This window comes from Diospyros lotus, chromosome 8, assembly GCF_014633365.1.
Source record: "Diospyros lotus cultivar Yz01 chromosome 8, ASM1463336v1, whole genome shotgun sequence".
Lineage (NCBI taxonomy): Eukaryota > Viridiplantae > Streptophyta > Magnoliopsida > Ericales > Ebenaceae > Diospyros > Diospyros lotus.
Genome location: NC_068345.1, coordinates 23,591,099 through 23,600,767, shown reverse-complemented (window position 1 = coordinate 23,600,767; position 9,669 = coordinate 23,591,099). Strand labels below are relative to the sequence as shown.

The following is a 9,669-nucleotide window of genomic DNA, read 5'->3' as shown; positions in this document are numbered from 1 at the left end:
ATTTTCTTTAGTACTTTCTCTTATAATCTTACTTTTTTTTCTTTCTTCTTTTAAATTCTTATGTCATTTATTATTACTTTATTATTCACCGCCTAAATGACCGGTTAATTTGTGCCTTTAAATTTCTGCAATTTTAATTCTTGTCATTTAATTATTCACCGCTTAAATGGCCGGTTAGTTTATGCCTTTAAATTTCTGTAATTTTAATTCTTGTCATTTAATTATCCACCGCCTAAATGGCCGGTTAGTTTATGCCTTTAAATTTCTTGTCATTTAAATTCTGTTATTTAAATTACGTCATTTAAATTTATGTCAATTAACTTTCAAATAAAAATGAGTAGTTAAATCTAATCTTGGGTTAAGGTAAGGACAGTGTCTAACGCCAATGATTCCCAAAGAAAGCTGCGCTTTAAATAAGTAACATTAATTTAAATTTCAGTATGAGTGTGTATTAATTATTAAAAAATCACTAGGTTTGGATTGGAGCGTAAGCCTAACTTAGAGCTTTCATGCCATGTATGAGAGTTACTAGAACTGGAAACGCTATCATACCTAAACCCAGATGATTAATTTAGTTGTTTTGTGTATTAATTGCAATTGGATTTATGGTGGTTGCTTAAATTAGAATCTCGCATATCATGTATGGGGATTGCTTAACCTAGAACTATCATCATCTCTAATTGCATTTAATAACAAACCCTCATATCTGAAATTAAATTAATGTTGCTAATTTTTTATGCTAAAATTTGGGAATCAACGGGTTGGTACTGAAATTGTCTTAACTCAAGCACTATCCAAATTCATATTTTTACGTTTAATGTTTATTTCAATTTCTGCCTTACTTTATTTTCTAGTATCTGTTGTCTAAAAAAAACTCATAAAAAAACCTTGTTGCCAATTTGTCCAAATGCGTGTGCGTGTGTGTGACATTCTTTTTCTTTTGCCATAAATTAATCTCTCAGTGAACGACCTGGATTCATCCAGAAAATATAAATTTAAATTTGGACTACAACTGCACTCGTACACTGGCGAGTATAAACCTCTCACTAAAATAAAAAAAATATAAAAGTTTTATTATGATTTGTTCTTATTATGTTTTAATTGCAGGGTGAGAGTGCAGTCACTATGAGAGACAAGATCGATGGCGAGGGCGAGGGCAAGAGACGCGTCGATGGCAAGAGAGGCGACGACTGTGGTAAAGACGGTTGAAGCGGTGGCGATCGGCCATTGAGAGCGAGCAGCGAGATAGGGCGGCGGCGGCGGTCTATTATTTATATAATTTAATTATTTAAATTAACAGCAACCACTGATACTGTTATATAAATAATATTTAATTTAAATTTATAAAAATTGCATCAGTGGTTCTATTTATACATTATTTATATAATTTAAATTTATATTATTTAAATAACTGTTAATTAAATTAAATTATATAAATTATATGCAATTAAATTTAAATTATAATTTAATTTCACATACACCCCTATATTTTTAAGAGTTACAGTTTACCCCGCGTTTCCGTTTCCTAACTTTTTTGAAAAATACCATTTCCGTGTTTCCGTTTTCGCGTTCCTCGTTTCCATTTTCGTGCAATAAGTTTCGACTCTCTTCTTTTAAAATGCTGAGAAGCCAACCCTTGCAACTTAGGAAGGCGATATTTATTATTCACCTCTCTCTCTCTCTCTCTCTCTCTCTCTCTCTCTAGGTTGAACCCGACCTCCACACACCCAAATAATACCAACTCTGTTCAATTGGATATCCCATGGAAGCCACAAACAAACTAATCCTTGAAAATGAACTCCCCAAATGTTCAACTTCAACGTATCTCATCTCAGACTGCTTCGTCAACCCAAAACACCACGTCGAGGCCTCCAAGCATCCCATCTTCTTGTCTCCATGGGATCTCGCCATGCTCTCCGTCCATTACATCCAAAAGGGCCTTCTCTTTCTCAAGCCCCCCTCCTCCCATCAACACTTCTCTCTCCCCTCCTTCCTCCAAACTCTCAAGGAATCCCTCTCCCTCACTCTCGTCCATTTCTACCCTCTCGCCGGCCGATTGGTAACCCTCAACCAACAAAGCCCACCTTCTTCCTCCGTCTATATTGATTGCACCCGCAGTCCCGGTGCCAGATTTATTCACGCCACCGTCAATCTCACTGTGTCTGATATCCTTTCGCCAGTTGACGTTCCGGTCATCGTCCAGTCGTTCTTCGACCACGACCGGGCGATCAACCACGACGGCCACACCAGGCCATTGCTATCATTTATGGTGACGGATTTGGTTGACGGTGTCTTTGTGGGATGCTCGTTCAACCACGCCGTCGGCGATGGGGAGTCCTTCTGGATGTTCTTCAACACCTTGTCGGAGATTTTCAGAGCCCGGGGGGGCTCCATTTTCCCATTTCGAGGCCCCCAATTCACGACCAGTGGATTCTCGACGGCCACGGCCCCCTTCTCCGCCTGCCGTTCGCCGACGAGGACCAGTTTCTCAGCCGACACGAAGCTCCGCCTCTCCGAGAAAGGATCTTCTACTTTTCATCCCAATCAATAGCCCAACTCAAAGCGAAGGCCAACCAAGAGAATAACACCGACAAGATCTCCTCCTTGCAGGCCGTGTCAGCGGTGGTTTGACGGTGTATCACGCGGGCTCGCCGCTTACCAGACGAGCAGGAAACCAACTGCAGAATGGCGGCGAACAACAGATCGAGAATGGAGCCACCGGTGCCCAAAAACTACTTCAGAAACTGCATTCAAGTAGTGCGCGCGAGTTCCACGGCGGCGGAACTTCTTGGGGTGGGGTTTGGGCGGGCGGCGTGGCTGTGCCACCGAGCGGTGGGGACCCACACCGACAAGGTGGTGCGGGAGTGGGTGGGGGGCTGGCTCGAGTCGCCAATCATTTACCAGCCGGGGCGGTTATTTGATCCTTGCAGCGTGATGATGGGCAGCTCGCCGAGATTTGACGTGTATGGGAACGAGTTTGGAATAGGAAGGCGGTGGTGGTGCGAAGTGGGTACGCGAACAAGTTTGATGGGAAGGTGACTCTGTATCCTGGGCGTGAGGGCGGCGGCAGCATGGACTTGGAGATTTGCCTCTCGCCGGAAACAATGGCAGCTTTTGAGTCTGATCGGGAGTTCAGGGATGCTGTCTGGGAATCTGATTAGATCGATGCACTGATTTTGAGAAGTTGTGTGTGCAGTTCCTTGTAGCAATAATTTGAGGGTTCAAGCCTATTAGCATCTGGTTTTTGAGAATTAGACAGAGCGAGGGTGATGTTTTCGTGTCAAATGGAATATATTCATATTGAATATATTAAAAATTATTAATTGGGTCGGATTGAATTGAATTGAAGTATATGTAATAACTTAATTGAATAGATCAAATCGAACTAACCAAAACTTAAATTGTGATAATCGAATTGAATCCAAAATCGAACTAATGCATAAAATAACTAAAGAGACTGAACATTAGTTCGGCCTTACTGTTGTCATTGATCACCTAATTAGTTAGTGATTCATATAATTCAAAAATAAATTTGATCCAATGGTTGATTTTTTATAGATCTAAAAATTAATTTTGTGATAAAAAAAATTAAAAACACATTTTAGAAATACGTCACCAACCATTATTCACGATGGATTCCAATTAGGGGTATCAACTATCATATTTGCTTTGCCTCGGTGATCTACATACCTAAAAATTAAAAGTATCTAATGGTTGAATTTTAGTAAATCTAGGTTTAAATGTAAAATAGAAGTTGCTAGAAAACTTACTGAATGAGCCATTGGTGTTGACAAGCAAGTACGGTGGTGCAAATCAGAGGGAGAGAAAGATGCAACCGCCATCGGTGTTGAAGTTGGTTCTGTCGTTAGTGTCAAAGGTAAAGAAGAAAGGTCGGCATTGTCGTTGCAGAACCCTTCGCCTTCTTGTAGGTGGTTGCTTCAATGGAAACAACAACTATTGGCGTCGGAGGTAGAGAAGAAGTGTCGACGGAGGAGATGGGGCTTGGGAGTCAGAGATGATGGGGAAGGGATTGTTGGTGTTAGTGCCTTTAACGCTAGATTGAGATAACTTCTAGTATGCGTAATAGGCCTAATGATATAATTTTGCATGGTCATATCTTCTTTCATAAGCTCTTCATCTCATTATTATGAATGAGCCCCTAGATTTCTTGATAAAGATCCTACTCTCAAGGTGTTGAGATTGTGTGACATGGATTTCTAGTTTAGAATTTATTAAAAGTATTTCCAATCTTTAGACTTATTAGAAGAAGACTAAAATTTGTCGATTAGTAGACTGACACATGGGCTACTACCATTATTTAGCATGTGATGCTAATGGAATGGGATGGTGAGTCACACACTCCATTGTATGGGATGCATATAGTAGACATGCGAGTGGTGTTAGTTGAACATCCACTGAATGTGATGTCTGCGATAAATCACATAGATTTTGATATTAATGATCTGTTACTGGTTCTCGATTGTGCATCTGGTACTTTGATAGGAAGCAATAGAGTTGTCTTGTGCGCTGGTGTTGGAGATTTGCAATTGAGCAGAGCCATTCGGTATAAGAGGTAGGGATACTTTCTGTGTAGTCTCTGTGTAGTGGTGTATGGAGGCAAATGCTCGCTAATGGAATCCACTATCCTCCATCAGATGAGGGTGAGCATCTTATGTATTTTGAGTTAGTTGGTGATTGTGGGAGTCCTTGGCCAAGACATGTATGATCGGAAAGAGTTTTCGATGTTGGAAAGAATTTCGATATGTCATTTCGATCACTCTAGACTAGATCCGACATAGTTTCCGAGTCTTATGAGTTTAATCAGTCCATAGCTCTCACTTGGTCGGGATGTCAGTAGTGAAGGGACTATAGTGCACAGTAATTGAGAGCCCTAATGGGTTTGTAATAAGTTTTGACTTCATTGCCATTATGATCGTCCTAAATCTTGGTTAGAGAATACTCAAGATCTTTCAAAGTGTTTTGGAGATTTGGAGAGATGCTCTTAGTAGTCAAAAGGTTTGACAGACGTTAAGAGATTGACATGTCCCAATTGCTACATGGTTGTGAAGCTAGAAGGTCACACCCTAAGTAGGTAATGCGCTGGATTAGTGAATTCGAGCTAATTGACTATTCTTTCACTATTAAAAGTTAACGCTGACTAAATTACCAATAAGTGTTAATGGTTAGTAAAAATATCATTACAAATTAATGATGTTCTTAGTTGGATATTATTTATGAGAAATGTTCTTAATATATAATTAATTCAAGTATAATATTATGTGTATAATTATTATATATATAATATTATAAAAATTAATTAATTAATTAATTTTATTATTTAATTGATAAAGGGGCAATTGGCTTCCATGAGAAACCTCAATTCAATTGAAAGTCAACAAGGAGCAAGTGGGAGACAATTGCGGAGTAGGTGGCATGCTTTTTATATTTATATATATATATGTATGTGTTATATAATATATATATGTATTAGGGATAACTCTTGAACATTGAATTTGAATGCAAAATAATCAAGCACTAAACTCGGACACGCACTAAACTGAAAGTTTAAACTCATCCTATATCATGTGTGTGAAAATAATGTATATAGTTCTTAAACACGAAATAATCAAACAATGAATATAAACATATATTAAGTTGAAAATCGTTTGAACATTTTTAATGTCATGATTTTAGTGAAATAAAAAGGGTCAAAATGTGGATACTCTATCAAAAATTTGACAGGGTATTCTCTAAGAATATGATACAATAGATATATCAACTTGTCTACAAAACTTATATATATTTCATAATCATAATCAAATCATGTCATATGCACACTGAAATCTAACTATGTACTAATTACCACAACATCATTCTTCCTACACAAACAACTATATCAATACTTGTAAAAGTGACAGACAAAATAAACCCATAAAATTTTTCAATCACAGACTACTTTAATCACAAAACAAAATGACATAAACTACATATAAATCAATCGCTATCTCAATGAATGAACAAAAACCAAGCAAGAGGTATTGAATTACATTTTGGGTCACTAAAAAATTTACTTAATTCGAAAACCATGTAATGAAAGAGTATCCTTTGAAATTGTAAATTGAAATCAATGTAAGAAATTTTTAATTTTTTGCTAGAATATCCTTCGAAAATATGATACCACAAATATATCAACCTATCTACAAAACTTATATATTTTATAATCATAACCAAACCATGTCATAAGCATGGTGATTACGACAAAACATCATAATATTAACCATCGTCATGCCTAAACATGACTATTTACCAATTGCTTTAGGCATCAAAACAATAATAACCATTGTTCTACCTATTTCGAACTGTTTACCATTGCAAAATAAACCCATAGTTGTGCCTAAACATAAATAATATTAAAGAATGACCACAAAACGTAACTATATATAATACATTTGCAAAATGGGTCATTCTTTAATCTAGTTTATCAAAATGGGTCATTTATCTACATGTCATTGTAAATACTCTCTTTCTCTCTCTCCATCACAGCTTTGAATGTCATTGTATCAATCCAAATCCACATCTTCCAACTGGGAGAATGTATAACAAACTAGCATTTACAAAAATAGTTAAATTTAGTCATGTTGACACATTTTTTTGTAACACCCCGCATCGAGGGATAGGAAGGTCCGAGACAACTTATCTTGATGGGCTTACACGAACTTCCCAGGGAGGTCACCCATCCTTGAGCTTTCCCAGCTCAAGCACGCTTAGTCATGTTGACACACATTTTAACACACATTTTTTTGTAACACGAATTTAGTCATGTTGACACACATTTTTTTGTAACACGAATTTAGTCATGTTGACACACATTTTTTTGTAACACCCCGTATCGAGGGACTGGAAGGTCCGGGACAACTTACCCTGATGGGTCTACGCGAACTTCTAGGGGGGTCACCCATCCTTGAGCTTCCCTACCTCAAGCATGCTTAATATGGGAGTTCTTTGCCTACATTCAGCCCACAAGGTATCCAGCTGGTATTATTTCATTCCTTACTTATTCTCGATGTATACTACCCTTTTCTGGGCTCCTAAGGTGTTACGTGTGTCATCATGGGCCCACAGCCATGGGTCAGCTCATAGCTCTCCCTTCGACAGCCAAGAGCCCTACCGCACTTGTGAGCCTCTCAGTTGCCTTCTAGGCATTCGCCTTCTGGGTGATCGAGGTGGGATGAACCTTGCATCCACACCATTCCTTCCCAGCAGGTGTGGTGGGGCTCTATCGGCCCCTCCCTTATCAGGGGTTGTAGGGACCATTAGGGGGTTCCCACAAACGACGCCAAATGTTGACACACACTTTTTTGTAATAGCCTGCATCGAGGGATAAGAAGGTCCGGGACAACTTACCTTGATGGGTCTACACGAACTTCCCAGGAGGGTCACCCATCCTTGAGCTTCCCCAGCTTAAGCATGCTTAACATATGAGTTATTTGCCTGTATTCAACCCATAAGATATCAATTGGTGTTGTTTTCTTCCTTACTTATTCTCGATGTATACTACCCTGGTTTGGGCTCTTGGGGTGTTACGCACATCGTGTTATCATAGGTCTACAGCCACGGGTCAGCTCATAGCTCTCGTCATTCGACTACGAAGAGCCCCACCACACTTGTGAGCCTCTCAGTCGCCTTCTGGGTGACCAAGGTGGGACGAACCCGGTGCATCCACACCTGTCGGTCAACGTTCGAAATTGGTTGACCGTAATTCGTTGGTCCACACTGGTGTACTGAATCCAAAAGGGAGAAAGATGTTTTCTGGTTAGTTTGTTGACCCGTCGGCCGGTCGGCCCCTACAAAAGACTCCGACGCTCAAGTAAGTAAGCGAGTAAGGAGATGCAGAGTATCAACAAGTTGGTGGGAAAGAGCATACCATGGTTCTAGGGAGAGCTGGCTGATATATAGGAGGAAAATATCTCCTCCTGCATGTGTTGTACATCTGCAGGTGATGGGATAGAATATCCAGCGCCGACGGAGGCACCCATGCAGTGGCAAGGTGCTGATGGGACCCTCATTAATGTGGATGAGATCTCTCATTAATGAGGATTGGATCTAAGATGGGCGCACAAAAATCCAGAAGTGGCTGTAATGATGTTGTTACAAGGGGCCAGGATGGGACCGACATGGGCCGAGAGGACGAGGCTAGGTGGGGCCTGAATGGCCCAGCTGAGACGGCCCCAAACCCACTAATATTCTCTGGCATATGACCTTCTCGTTATGCGAGCTGATCAGATAGGCTGGAAAACTGCAGGAGTTGCTGGGAGCTCGCTCGAAGTGTAGTTGGGAGCTCGGATGTATAAAGCCCACTTGGTCCTGTGATCTGAGCTCGGGCTTCAACGATGTGCGAGTTTGCTTCAACGAACTCAGTTTGGGGTCTACTGGGTTTTATGCAATTAGGCCGACCTGTTGGATCGAGCCTAGCCCATAAGGAGTAGAGCGGGAAATACCCGTAACAAGTCATGTCATTGATTTAAGTTTAATCCAGAATCTCATTGATTTCCTCTCCAGACTGAGGCTGGAACATTTTTAAACTAACAAACAGTCTTAACATATACTAAAAAAAATCAAACATTGAATTTGAACCTGTGCCTGAAGGAATGGAGCAACTAAAAAAAATCGAACATTGGAGTTTTCGTCAACACATGTCACTTCCCTTTCATATAAAAAGTTATCAAAGACCAAGGTGAATTGAAAAGGCATTCAGAAACAGGGGAACTATATGTCTTCCTCTTGTCATGTGAGGAAATCGTTATGTTTTGTGTTGGATGGAGGCAAGGCGTATTACTGTATGAAATACATAATTAAATCCCTTAAAAACCCTATAAATTCGCCAAAAATCATCTACTTCAGAAGGGAAACTTAAATGAGGAAAAATTTTGCATTTTACATTATCTGTGATGCAAATTCATTAGTACTCGAGAACCACTTCAACTGACAAAACAAAATTCATATAATTATATAATTGCAGTTGTTAAACTGTGCTGGTTATTTGTTTTCCGTAAAGGAATGCCATCTTGGAGTGATTACGGACTTTGAAACTAACTCAACCATAAATAAAAAGGCAAGGGTTTTTCTTTTCTTTTTAACCAAAGCAATATGGTCATCTCATTACCAGGTGACCAACATATACTTTCCTTATTTTTGCCTAATCAGATGTTCACTATCAATAGACAATATGATTACTATTATTGCGATGCAAGATTAATGGCCTCACCTACAGCCATCCGTGTTAAAATACTGAAATGCTTTATATAGATGGTCATCTCTTTCTAGTTTGTCTGTGCATAGTTGCAGTGATAAATTCAATGTAGTCAATTGTTCCATTTCCATCCATATCAGCCTGCACCATATGATAATATAGTTACTTTAAAAATGATATCAAGATGCAAAAAAACAAATAAGACCAAGAGATCTAGTTCTAGTCGGTTTTGCAACTTACAGCTTCCGTTTGACCTCAGACTTAGACAACTTTAACCCAAGTTGAGCCAATCCCGACTTTAGTTCCTCATAGGTAATAGTGTTATTATTGTATGTGTCCATGTTAGCAAACATTGCTTTAAGACCTTTGATTTCTTCTTTAGAGAGATTTTTAGTAATGACCTAGTAGGTAATCCACCA

General features: G+C 39.2%; 1 pseudogene; it reads left to right on the top strand.

Moving 5' to 3' along the window:
• Positions 1-1,762: 1,762 nt before the first annotated feature.
• On the top strand, positions 1,763-3,259 carry LOC127808577 (uncharacterized acetyltransferase At3g50280-like; annotated as a pseudogene).
• Positions 3,260-9,669: the final 6,410 nt, after the last annotated feature.